We start from the raw sequence: 14,873 nt of genomic DNA on the forward strand, positions 1-14,873 counted from the left end.
AGTGAAAGTACTGGAAACACTCAACTAAAGCACAGATACCTCAAAATTGTACTTAAGTAATAAGTACAGTACATGAGTAAATGTAGGCTACTGTATCCATGATTCCATGTATCCACCACTGGAATTCACATTATCAGTCTGGCCCCAAGCAAGCACTGGGCGTTTTGCGGAAAAACAAAAAGTGGAAGAGCCAATCAGCATTTGCTCTGGGGGCCCTCTGTGATTGACAATACCAATGGAACCAAATAAACCCTTATTAACCATACTTGACCAGACAAAATCATTAAAAATACTTGGCTTGGCAAAAGGCAAGACCTCTTGACCCCTTGAGTGGGAAGATGCAGGCAGATAGAGAGAGATAAAAAAAGAAGAAACTAATTCAAATGTTTCAATTAAAATTAAACATCAAATTACAAATATGTAAATAAAACAATATAGTGAACCTCAGTAGGATTTTTTTTTTGAAAAGACAGACAGCAACATTTATCCGACAGGATATCAAAAGGAGAGCTGACTTAGAGATACAACAGCCTTTTTGCATTTCGTCTCGGTTCTCTTGCTGCGTCAGATCGGAATTAACTGTTTTTAATTTTGGAACTTGGTCCTAACTATCAATGATTTAGCTAGTAGAGCACTGTTTCCCAAACACACATTGTATGGGTGTTTTTTGTCTGTTTTTAATTAATTATCATTATTATTATTTCAAAACATTTAAAAAAAACATACCCCCAAAAAGCACAAATTGTCATGAATTCAAAACCAATTCAATGATTTGTTTCAGTAATTTCTTGGAGATAATAAGAGAGAAATCTAAGATTCTGCAGTGAAAATAGACGATATACCAGCTCACAACGTTGCATGAAGCGCCACATTGTGAGCTTGTAGATCTGCTATTTTCACTAGTTTGGGTCGCGGGCAAACGTGTACATTTCTTTTTCGGGTCTTGAGCTAAAAGGTTTTGGGAACCCACTGCTCAAGGACTCCTGAGGGTCCCTGGACCACGGTTTGAGAACCACCGCTGCAGTGTTATCCTACAGTAGTAGACTTATACTGTACATCAGCCAGGCCCAGGGCAGATAGAATCACACATCACACTGGCTATGAATGCACCATTACAACTTACACATGGCACGAGGGAACTAGGGAAGAGGATCCGATGAGATATATAGGCCATTTCTCCCAAAACAGTAACAGGGAAAGTTGACTCAGCATGTGATTTGTAGCCGGCAACCGAGTTAATAACGATAGTATAAGGTTTGCCAGAGTATGAAAAGGTTTCAGCCTCGTCACATAAAACAGCGTTAAGTGCTCCCCTAGGGGTGTTTTACGAACGGTAAAACAACAATCTTCACTGTTTTGTTTGTGGGCGAAACCTTAAAATGTTTGAAATGTTTGCCTATAACGATATTCCCAACATAGGGATGCCAAGTTGAATCAAATCGAATTGTGGAATACAAAAAGATCCATCCAACCCCTTATTTTTAACACAAGGAAACAGAACTGGAACAGACCCAATGCTGCACGACTGCAAATCACATTCTGACACAGAATCACATCACTAGCTCTCTCTCTGCAGCTCCACGGTGTAAACCCCAACTGTCAGAATGTAATCCAGAGAGAGAGAAATGGCCGTGGCCTATAGTTTTAAACACTGCGACTCTCTAAGGCCACACTGTCACAGTCTGGACGGATCATTATGGCCCCTGTCAGAACAAAATCCCATAAAGCAACATGGCAACTTCCTTTAAATTGCCCCCCCCCCCCCCTAAACAAATTGACAACTAGCTTTTTATCACAGTGAGTCTTTAAGTGCCGTGGCCAGGCCCAAACAGTCGGGACCAAAGATCAGAAGAGTGATTGAAGGATACGTGTATGTACATGTGCTTGTGTGTGCACGCATCAAACCCTCCTCCCCCTTTCCCTCTTTAATTAAAGTCTCCGTGTTTCGCCAGCTAATCAATTTCTCACACCAAATCTGCCACAGACAAGGGCAGGCGGAAAGACAGAAACAAACAAGCACACGCACACGCACACACACACACACACACACACCGTGCCAGTTTCAGACATGCACTGACAACACGTCTAAACAGGACAAGATAAGACCTGACAAGCTAATGAGTGCTAATTGCTGTCCACAGGGTCAGCCCAGGACGTAACATTAACCACTTAAGTCATATTTAAATACATTTAAGAAAAATTAAATAAATATTGTTTTTATTTCAAAATACATCACATCCATCCATCCATCCATTTTCAACCGCTTATCCGTAGTCGAGTCGCGGGGGCAACAGCTCCACTGGCGAGCTCCAGACTACCCTCTCCAGAGCAACATTAGTAAATTCCCCCTGGGGGATCCCGAGACGTTCCAAGGCCAGCATCCTAACCATATGCCCGAACCACCTAAGCTGGCTCCTTTCCAGGCGAAGAAGCAGCGGATCTCTCTCTCTCTCATGTGACTGAACTTCTCACCCTATCTCTAAGGGAGATGCCGGCCACCGGTCGGAGAAAACTCATTTTGGCCGCTTGTATTCGCGACCTTATTCTTTCAGTCATGACCCACACTGCAGATTTATTTATTTCCCCCAGATGGTCTAAAAATGAGTTACCAAATTTGCTCACGAAAGCAACACCCTTGGCCCGATTATAGCCAATGCATCAAGCTTTTAATTAATGTTCCCCCGAGCATTGTTTTGGGATATTTTGGCCGATATGGGTCTTTTTCTCAAGTCTCGAGTCAGTGTGGACATTACCCGGCGGTGTTGCTGCCCCTCCCGGCTCATGGCTCTTCACAGACGGCACAGAGACAGCAGCCACTCCGCTGAACGTGTCAGTGTTGCTGCAGTGGTGTGAACTGTGAACCGTGCGGACGGTCACTGGTGGTGCTGCTGAGTGCTGACAGCCGAGCTGACTCACAGCTTCTTCTTACTGTAGTTCTTTGCCTTGAAAAAGACCGTAGGGCGTAGGCTATTATATATCCATTTTGCGTTTTGCTGCTTTCCAAAACAAACTAGCGCGCTACTGTTTGCTACTTCCTTGTTTGCTGGAAGGAAGAGGTTTACAGACATACCAAGTAGCCAATAATATGCTGATTAGGCCAGTTGCTGTATAGCCTACCCGATCAGCTATCACCAGGGGGCAGAGACAACACACACACACACACACACACACACACACACACACACACACACACACACACACACACACACACACACACACACACACACACACACACACACACACACACACACACACACACACACACACACACACACACACACACACACACACACACACACACACACACACACACACACACACACAATAGCCTTCTATATAATGCTGCGCACATATATTATATATATTTAAAAAATACCCAGCATAATTTTTGGGAAGGCTAAGCCTTGCCTAGCCTTACATACCCGCCGCATATGCCTGCATTGGATAATGTATCACATGAGCTTCTCTAAATTCATCTGCTATTTTAGGACATTTTGCTCCCCCTTTAATGACGTGCTAAGGCAGTACCAAGGCAGACATGTTCTTGCTCTTTGTATGCGTTTCACACCTCCACAATTCAACAGCACTATATTGCGAGTAAGACAGCAGAGTAAGAAGCTGTAACATAAGGTATAACTTTCATTAAGTGTTATGGTGTTATGTTAAGAAAATAGAAAAAAAGTACTGTAACTTGGTTGACATTACATTTTGTTACTTTGATGAGTACCGTACAGTTGATGTAGCCTTGATCTATCTAGTATGAAAGCGATGTGAATCACAGACACGCTATTGCTGTGGCCTTCAGGGTGTTTCATCAATACACACAAAGATGCACGTCTTTATGTCATACAGCATACAGCTTTGTAGACCACATATTGTATACAGTATATTCTATGTTTTAGCACAGTTCCTATAATATACCCTATATACACACTGAATTATGCATGCCTTTGAAAATTCAACAAATGAATGCGTGTCCATTCGCTGATGTTATTTTACTGCATCTGGCAAGGGAATAACATAAGTCTGTAAAATCCGCCCGGACCCCGTGCTCGAAAATAACCGGGAGAAAACACGGAACGTCTGCATCCACTATACAGTGGAAATATACAGTATGAGAGAGAGAGAGAGAGAGAATCCTTTACAATCTCAGAGACATAATAATAGAAGAATAAGTGCACACGCCATGCTTGCATACGAGATCATAGTCAATGAATCATTCAGGTTAGACTTTTTACATGCAGAAACGCTTAAAAGCACAGTAGATATACACAACTGCACGCACGCACGCATGCACGCACGCACTTCTTTCCTGCACATAAACAAGGCTGACTCAAGATGTTGCCAGCTGTGAACAACGCCACCTGATTTGTCTGGCCAGTTGCCACTCAAGACGCAAGCGTGATAATTAAAAGGTGTTGATCACTGCCTGCAATCTGGACAGCCAAACGAGGAGGAGAGCCAAGCAGCCACATCAGCAGTGTGGACCGTGTCAGCCCTGCTCAACGGGCCGACTCGCTGTGCATTTGTGTGTCTTCTCCAAATATGTGAAAAATGCAAGATGGATGACGAGACATTAAGGACACTTATTGCTTCTGACTGACTGCCACACAGCTCCTCAGTACCTGATCATTAAAGGAAGGACCAACCAGAGACTCTAAAAAGCGTGGTTAATTCACCATGAGTGTGGCAATTTATCTCTCCTTTGGTTTCGAGAAGATGAACACAATTATATCATCTAATTTCTCTTTAACCGCTTGTGCTAAAAACGCCCTCTCAATAAAAATAAAAACGAAGGGGTGCTAAGGACGTGTATAGGCGTCTTTAGGTCCTTTTTAACCCATTTTGGTCGGGAACCCCTTTTGGTGTTAGCATTATGTTATGCTTTAGCTATTGAAAAATAGCAGATCTACAAGCTCATAGCGCAGCACCGAGTGCCGCGCTATGAACTTGTAGGTCTGCTATTTTTGTGAAAAATCGTGAAAATGTGCCTTTTTTGAGAAGCACTGATACAGAAAAATAAGGTTTTTCAGAAAACTGTCAGGATTTCGAAGACATTTTTTTAATTTCGACGTCAGGCCTAAATGTTGGACAATTTTTAAGAACGTATATAATATAATCTACAGAAACATTCCACTATATGAGCTTCCTCAGTTTAGCACTGCTTTTTTGTTCCGTCTATGAGCTCTACAAGCAGGGGTCATCAACATGCCGGCTTGTGATGGACATTTTCCTCAAACTAAATGTTTGCCCAGGCATACACAATGAGTGATGAACTAGATATAGTGCCCCTCGCTGCACAGGTCTCCACCAGGGGAGGTCAGGTCATGGCCTCCTGGTGGCGCTATAATAGGCCAATGTTGAAAACGGTGCCATTTCTTCTCACGCCTTGGATGGCAATAGAACAATTTGAGGCATTTTGTTCCAAGAAAAAAATCTGCCTGTTGGTGGCGCTATAACAGGCCAATGTGAAAAGGGTGGGATATATTCCTCAGCCTATAGGAAAGTCTGTGAAAGATTTCACGTAAATTGCACGCTGCGTTCATGATTTGAGGCTTTTTGTTCAAAACGGGCCAATCATGCAAATCTTTTAAGCCAATGTTAGCCAATTATGATGGAATATGAAATATCGGACAGATCCATCTTGAACACATGACTATAGAGATACTGTGTAACAATTTGGACAGAATCTGGAGGAGTATTTTTTTCAAAAGTCGGCCTTCTGGTGGCGCTATAACAGGCCTCTCTCCCAATGCCTTTGGCCTGGTGGAGACAATCTACCATAAATACTAATATACTTAGTCCAGTAGACAGGGTGGAGAACACAGCCTGTGTTTTTAAAGAGAGAGTGGTTAGTCATCATCCCTTTGTACGTTATTTTACTTTATTTCATTAAGTGGAAAACTGAGATGGAACAATTTGGGACCCCATTTAAAAAAATACATCATTATTATTTCCATCGACTCTCTACTTTCTACCTCACTTTCTTAACTTTCTAATAGTGATTCACTAATTGCATTGATTTTTCCCCCCCAAAGCATTAAAGACAATCAGAGACAATCACCGGCCATTATAAAAATCTAAGCTTTTAAAAAATAGACACGGCTCAGACAGATTGTTCAAGGCCCAGTCATTATTAGGCATGCATGTTGTGTATGGACAAGTCTGTCCGTGCACGAACACATTGATGACCCCCGTCTCCAAGCTTGTAGATTGGGCTGATTTCAGTGTGCATTAGCAGTATGAACTATGAACAACTTGACACAGTAGAGAAGCACTATGCCCCCCCCAGGCAGGTCCAGGTCCTCTCATTACCCGGGCAAACTGCACAGCACTGCAATATGTCATGCAGTGTGTGTGTTTGTGTGTGTGCGTGTGCGTGCGCGTGCATGCTGCCTAGAGGGTGAACTCTCATTGAAATGCCCAGTGTAGACTGGGAGGCTATTTGCAACAACCACAGTAGGAGCTGGATTCAGGCACGCATGCATGTGTATTTGTGTGCATGCGAGGGCTATGACAATACATAATTAGTATATCAGTCAGAGACAGACAGTGAAAATGCCCCCGCCCCCCCCCCCCCCCACCACAAATTGACGCATAATGTCCATTTTTATCCTCATTTCCTTCCGCTTTAAATATTAAAAAAATAGTTAATTTAGGTTAAATAGCCCTCCGGATATTACTGTAGTGATCTTTTTTTGTATGCATTGTAAATGTGTGACTCTAATTTGGCGTACTGAAGTGCATTAAGGTGGGAAAGTCCCTAACAATGATAAATAAACATGTCCTCTTGGCGCCTGTCCTTGTCACACGCTCTCCAAAATGTCTTCAGATATGAACAGTGGTGAAAAAAGTATCAATACTGTAGAAATAAAAGTAAATATTGGGAATTAAAAATGTATGGCTGGGTAATATAGGGCTGAAGTAATAATAATCAAAGTAACTACAGTAGTAACTAAAGTTTTCAAATAAATGTTGTGGAGTAAAGGTACAATATTTGCCTCTGAGATGTACAGTAGTGTTGTAGCAGAAAAAGTACTGGAAATCGGAAATAGTGCAAAGTACAAATATCTCAAAGATATCTCAAAAGTACAGTACTTAAGCAAATGTACGTAGTTACTTTCCACCATATACTGTAGTCTCACAGAAAACTCCAACCTGCATCTTTAATATTTCATCGACGCGTTATATTTACGGTGCAGGACCGTATAGGACCGGAATGTATAAATACATGATTAGATGAATTCCCTAACGACCGAGACTGAATGTTGGGTTTTTCACAGTTCACGGAGAGACAGAGAACAGCACACACACTGTACACAGCATGCAATAAACCTAGTCAACAACCAGTGCTTCTCAAAGTGGCCTTCATGGGGAGGGGGTTCGAGGGGGTCCCCAGCAAAACTAGTTAATATAACATTGATCAAAATAATATTTAAAAAAGAAAGGGGAAAATGTGGAATATATTTGAACAACTGACGTACATTTTAACAACACACATCTCCCAAGTCCCAAAGACATAAAATCTTTTCAGCTGGGCTTTAAATAATATATCAATTTGGGAGTAGAGGTCCATGACATGAAAATGATAACCAAATGAAACACAGGAGCCAGCCTGTTACTCTCTATGTGCACATTGCTGGCTGGGTAAAGACAGTGGTAGACATTAAACAAGTACGTTTAATTGAGTACTGCACATTTTTGAGCATATGCTGTACTTTTCTTGAGCATTTCATTTTGGAATGACTTTCACTTCACTACATTTCAAAGACAAATATTGTACTTTTAACTATACTACACCAATAACTACTTAAGCTTTATTTAAAAACAAATAGAAGATCTGCAAGCTCGGCTTTTACGTTTTGATGTCAATGCAGTACAGAAAGCACAGTACAGAAAATGTCATTTGTATTTTTTTTTAAAGCATGTACTTTTGAACACGAAATATTTTTCTAAAGCAAGTTAACTCAAGTACAAATTTGACAGAGCAACTTTTTACTCAGTCGAGTAGTATTTGACCAAGAGGAGCATAGTGTACTTTGTACACCACAGCTTTCAGCTGAGCAAGCAGGCTCGTTTCCTCTGCTTTAACCCATTCTGACCTGAGATCAGATTCATACGAGGTTTCCGCTGGACACACACTGGTCTGATGAACCCATTCTGACCTGAGATCAGATTAAAAAAATGTCAGTCGTTCTTCGAATTTTTCAAAAATAGCAGACCTACAAGCTCGTATCGCGCCACTCGGTGGCGCGATATGAGCTTGTAGATCTGCTATTTTTCAATAGGTAAAGCATAACATGATGCTAACACCAAAATGGGTGCCCGGTCAGAATGGGTTAAATATTCAAGAAGGTCAGCCGTGCTGCGCGAGCGTGTCTTCCTCGCCACAGAGGTGCGCTGAATATACAGGCGACAAGTGTTTAGACAGCAGTGCCCGGTGCGTCTCCAACAATGGGACATCTCCAGGCAGCGTGTGTGTGTGTGTGTGTGTGTGTGTGTGTGTGTGTGTGGTTAGCGCTCTGTCACAATAACACCAGATGGACACCAAGTGACTCATCTGAATGATCTGGAATAGCTGTCACCACTGAGTGTCACACTGACTGCCGCACAGCAGCGCTTTCAGAGACGGATGAAGCACAGATCAATGCAGTACCCGTGTGTGTGTGTGGGTTTGGCTTAAGTCTCCTTTGGTTTTCAAGTGAGATATTGGTCGGATATACTGTATGCTAGAGGTGCTCCAATCGATCGGCCACCGATCGGTGATCGGCCACTGAAAATGACTTGATGGGTGATCGGTACATTTTACTCGATCTGGAGAAACCGATTTTCTATACCATTTAAGCCATTTTGACCTGAGATCAGATTCTAAAAATGTCTTCTACATCCTGACAGTTTTCTGAAAAAGCTATGTTTCTATGTCAGTCTATGTCAAAGACACATGTTTATATTACTCCTAAACATTTTGCCCAACATCACACACACCCCTATCCTCCTGGTGGAGACCTGTGGCCAGAAGGGCACTTTTTCTAGTTACTCACTAGTTATTCACATCAATCAATCGATTATTCAATCAGTGGTTATTGATTACTGGTTATGTTTTATTCTTCTCTGCCTGAAATAAATAAGTCTCCAGTCCTGCCTAGTGCAGCTTTAGTATTAAACAGCTGGCGGTGTGAACAATAAATCAATGCCCATTTATTGTACAGTAATTAAGCCAGGGGGGAGGGGTATAATTAGATATACAATAAAACCACATTCAGACTGGCACAAAAATTAAGATATTTCAATAGTGTTTAGAGAAAAGCATAGTGCCAAAAAAAACACCACCAGGATTTTCACGGATAAGCTTAAAAAACATGTTAAAAATGATTTTGTGTGTGTCTTTAACGCTGGTGAAACAGAGTTCCATCAGGGGGACTATAAAACTATTGGACCAGCCATTCCATCGCAACCTCAGCCAGTAGACCAGAGGCTAGAGGCGCGCCGCGACTGGGTGACAAATGGCTACTTGGGACAGATGGGAGACGGGCGGCTCATTGAAGGGAAAACCCCAGTAGACACATACATCACATAATACACCCACAAATGCCACCGCACATTTTTAGGCACACAAACCGTGCATGCAAGCGTGCATGTGCACAGTGCACACAATACATAATTTGGCTATAGGATCAGGCATCTAATCAGGCATCTAAATGATTTATATACTTGATTGATACTTGATGAATAGCCAATCAACGAGCTCACAACGAGCTTGTAGATCAGCCATGTCTGGTGCACGACAACAGCACACAATTAAGTATAGATCAGGCGTAAAAGGTCATTGTGTGTGTTCGTGTGCGCGTTTATGTGCGCATGCGTGTGTGTGTGTGTGTGTGTGTGTGTGTGTGTGTGTGAGGAGAGTGATTTACAATGACCTTTTGTTGGTGAACTAAGAGGGGTCGTCTCTGCGCTGTAGAGGGAGGCCCCTTGGGGTGGGGTTGTAAATCTCGGGAGGGGAAATTACAGCCTGCCGACGTACCACCCTCTTACGCTCCCTAATAACCCGTTTTGATCTCTACTGAACCCCCGCGAGGAAAAGGGTCCAACCCCCCAAGACCCCCCATCATAACCACCCATAAACCTCCAAGAGGCAGACAGGCGGTAGCAAGTGAAATGAAGCAGGTAGAAACCATAGGAATCTGCCGCACCCACAGAACAGATGGAAAAAACACGAAATGTGTTCTCATTTCCATGTTTTATGTGTTCTTTTATCTCAGAGTAAACCTCGGAAGGAAGAGCGAAAGGGTAGAGAGTAGAGACAGAGAGAAGACCTATGAATAGACCCAGAAGCTAGTATAAATTGGGCTTGACATTTGCCAACATGAATTGCAATTTAAGCTCCGTGTTTCCCTGGGATGTTAAACAACGTATACAAATTTGAGAGTTTCCCTCGGAAAGCGCTGGAACAACAGGGGAGGCTATTACACTGAACAGACAGGAACAACAAACGCTGTCAGCACTGCAGGGGAAAAAGCTAGCTCTTCTTACACGTTGGGGGATATAAGCCTGGACTATTCCTTTGAGCATATATTATACTTGTGCGTGTGTGTCTGTTTGTGTGTAAGGATTCGCCTCTAAAGATGGCAAGGTCAAAGCAGAGAAAACCAGGAGTCTTCAAATTCACTTCAAGATGTAGTATATGATTTGGCTTTCTCCTGTGAAAAATAACTTAACACGTGCACGAGCAGTGTACATTATGATGATAGATTTGATAACGTCGCAATGAGCGGTGGCCATATTGAAAAAGGGGTCAAGGGGGGAGGCCGGGGTATAGATAACTTATTAGTTTGCGCAAATGGTCACTTTCTGTTTGCTGCATGAAATGCGTCACATTCACTTCTCATTTGGGCCCAATAATGTTGGGCATCCAGGCCAACAGCATGGCTGCATTTTTGCCTGTGAAAAAACCCACAAAACGAAGCACACCTGTAAATGTCAGCTCATTCATCATCCATTATACCCCCAGTGGAAAGCAAGCTCGGTCCACCGCATTCTCTGGAACCCCACAAACAGCACGCTCTCCTTGCGTTGTTGATGCAAGCGAGACTGCCCTTCTCTTTGGGAGCGGAGGATTTAATGGCGGATGACAACCTCTCGAATGCTTTACCAACACTACCCGCCTTCTATCGGCAGTGTGGTAACTGACCATATTCTCAAGGCAGAAACGTTGCTCTCACACCATACCTACCCAGTATAATGGTCTACTACAAGGAGGTCCTATAGTCCTACACTGTCAGTTGGTGGCTTTATGTGCTGGCCTGAGGGACAACACAGTGTTAGAAACTACATTAAAACATTGCAGTTGACTAAAATATAACTAAAACTAAACTTATTCAAAAGACTATGATTGAAACTAAATCCAAACTTGCTTTCAAAATCAACACAGAGACGCACTTTCAGGGCCGATTCATGCCGCCACGCTGTGGTCAAGACGCCGTGCGGACAGATGGATCGGTGGTGCAGAGAGACCCCCGGCTTCAAAAGCACCGCTTCGTCTCCGAGTCCGGCTGGCAGAAAATGCGGGGCAATCTTATTTAAGCCGATAAACGAGTCAACGTTGCGACTGGTGCAGGTTTGATGCGCCGTCCGCAACCATGTAAAATTCATTACACAAGTGGTGGGATTTATGTAGGATTAAGGTACGCTGAGGACTCTCTGGCCCACTGCACCATGCAACCAACCAAACACTACATGCCATGCCTCATCATGTTTTGGAGCAGTACATGATGCTCCACCATGACCGATATGTCGATATCTGTTTGTCTGTATCCAGCACGACCCATTGACACACACACACACACACACACACACACACACACACACACACACACACACACGCCAGGAAGACCGTGCTGAAGTCAACAACTGTGCTCTACCCCAAGGCACCGCTCACTTCACATTTGGGTGTGATTTCTTTTCAAGATAATTGCAAATATTTGGCAGAATCGTTAGCAGAATCATCGTCATGATCGCGACAACCCTATGCACAGTGCAGCGAACCCTAATGTTTAGTACTCCAGAATGGTAAAAGTTATGAAGGCATATGGCAAAATAGCGTTTGAACTTTGAACAGCACTGAGCACACAACACTCGTCTATGGAATTGTCTATAATACAGAATGCATTTCTCTTGAAGGAGGATTGGCTGCAGTTTGAAAATAACTACCTGTGAACTGTAATTCCGGTCTTTCAGTCAGTCCATCAGTCTGGCTTTGTGGCTGCTGAAAATGTGAAAAATGAATTGCCCCACATTTCACCTTTGACCCCGGCCTTCATTCTCCCATCGCTTCTCTTGGGTCACTTTTGTCCTCCCAGGTGTTTTTTATCAAAGCGGATCGGTTGAAAGAAATATAATAGAAACCTCATCGAGGTTGTGATGTGTATTATGGATGTTGTATTTGCTGGTCCAAAAATGTAACATTGACGATGTTGTATTAAAGTGTAATTTTATTTCTGCCTCTTGGCCAGTTCCAAGAGACGCAGTCTCAATGTGTTTTTACTGGTTAAATAAAAAATAAACCTTGTCAGCCTACAAACACTACATAATGTACGTAATAATAAACATCATAATAGTTCTCGTGAGATCTTAAAAAGGATTTGTTGTGAATTAATTAAAAAACGATGTGATCACACCATTGAGATTGACAAACCATACCTGGCTGGAGCAAGCAAGGAGATCGTATACCGGTAATCCTTAATGGCGATTTATGGCCGATCATAAATTGCGTGTGGTACAACATTATGAGTTAACTATTTAGCCTTGGGCACACCATTAAAACAAAATGGCTTGTAAAGCTCAATGGCATGAATGACCATCTCAGCATTTTTGAGAGAATTCATTTTAGTGGGTGAGATAATCTATCCAAAGATTAAACACATATTTCTTTAATGCTATGGCATCATTAATTTCATAATCCTTCGCTTTGAAATGTTATTAGACAGTCAAATATCTGAGCATAATATAATCTATAGATTAAACCTTTACACCTTTACCTGCTACGGCCTCTTTCATCCATGGTGCTTTTCAGCATCACAGTTCCACACAATTTCAATACGTAGTAGCAACACAGTCCCGAGTCAGAGAGCCCTATTTCTTATGGCGTCGGTCATGCTGTGTGCAAATCCAAACTGATTAATGACACCTGAATCATGGGATGTTTGAGTTTGAACTGTGGTCCGAGGATTTACACAAAGCCACGTCTCCCCATCCCACCATGTTGTCTCGGCCAGTCATCTGGGCCGTCTTTGTGCTACTGGCTTATCGCTGCCCTCCAGACCGCTTTCCTGTAGACTCTAGTGGGCACTTAGCGGGGCGGCGCGTCACAAGGCTCCTTATAAATGATATGGACTCAAAATGAATACCATGGCCGGTGACGTGAGGAGAGACGGGAGATCTGAGGCTCCCTGCGGACGTTTGATGAGGCGCGGCAGGGGACCGCATGGGTCCAAAAAAGATGATTCAGATAAGGCCTACCCTATACTACACACCGTCATCCTCACTGTCTGGCTTAGGTCCGCATGCACAACACTCTGCTCGTAAAGGTCAGACTGATCGTAATGCTGTAAGGCTCCTTTCTGTTTTACTTCTACAGTATGAGAATGGAATATCAACATGATATCTACTTCATACTGTATCTACATGAACAAAACAAATGTGTGAGCAGAGGCACGAGTAGTGTACAGAGAAGACCGCTATGTACAAACAACAAACATCCCCCTCCTTTCGTTCCTCTCTTCGCCGGTAAACAGTGAAAGACAAATGGCCTCCAGCGACTGTTCAGAATGAATTCGAGCTGGGAGCCCGCTGCACCGTCGTGCATCTCTATCATTTTCTGTAAAGGTCTGAAGCACGAATGAGACCAACAACAGTGCCTACCCCCATGCTGACTAATGCAGACCCAAAATACACTGTGCGTTCTCTCTCTCATATGCTGCCCACTCGCATCATCTGTATTGAGTTAATGTAATCTTAGAATCCAGAATGCTTTGCCTGTTCTGAGAGTCCACCTAGCTCATAATCATTCACTGATTTCAGCCAACGCAGGGATGGGGGATCTAGTCAAGCAGAAATTGGACATTACCACCGAACCAGGCGGCATGGAATGATAATGTCTGCCATCTGACAGAGGTGCTGACTGAGATAAGGATGAGATTGGACCTTTGCGGGCCCTCGGAAAGCATAAAAAGAGCCAACTATATCACGTATACGCCGTAGCCACCAGGGCTGGGCAATATTCTTCAAATCAATATCACGTTTAGGCTATTTAAATCTTTAGTTGCATGCAATGGTTTGGTTGCAAGGACTCGCGACTAGTTGCATTGGTGTTGCCTGGAATTGTTTCTGGTGGGAAGTAATGATGATAATATATTATGGCCTTTTGTTAACGTTTTGAATACCAAATGAGCTGTTTTGATGGATCTGAGGAGGCAGGACCAACCAGAATCCTAGTTGTCACGGGGCAACCCGTGCCCTATATACAAAGACACTTGAAACTGCTTTCTATAACATGCAAGGACTAATGTTTTAAACTTGTGTATGGAAAACTGTGTGTTCACTGATTGTTTGCTAATTGTCTCTCCTGCACTGCTGGTGGCATTGCCCTTGATTTAGGAAGGGGCCAAGTGCTATGCAGGGGAGGGGGGGGGGGGGGGGGTACTTCTTATGCTTTGAGTATTTGTCATTGAGTGTTCATGCTTATTTATATTTGTTTAATGGTAACGCATCTTTAGTATGTTTAGGTTACTTTTATACAAGGGATTATTTATGGCAGTATTTATTTATAAGTATTTATTGAGAAGAAAGGTTGCTAATTGCTCTGTGTCCTGTGG

This window comes from Protomyctophum bolini (genome assembly GCF_963924005.1).
Source record: "Protomyctophum bolini genome assembly, chromosome: 23".
Lineage (NCBI taxonomy): Eukaryota > Metazoa > Chordata > Actinopteri > Myctophiformes > Myctophidae > Protomyctophum > Protomyctophum bolini.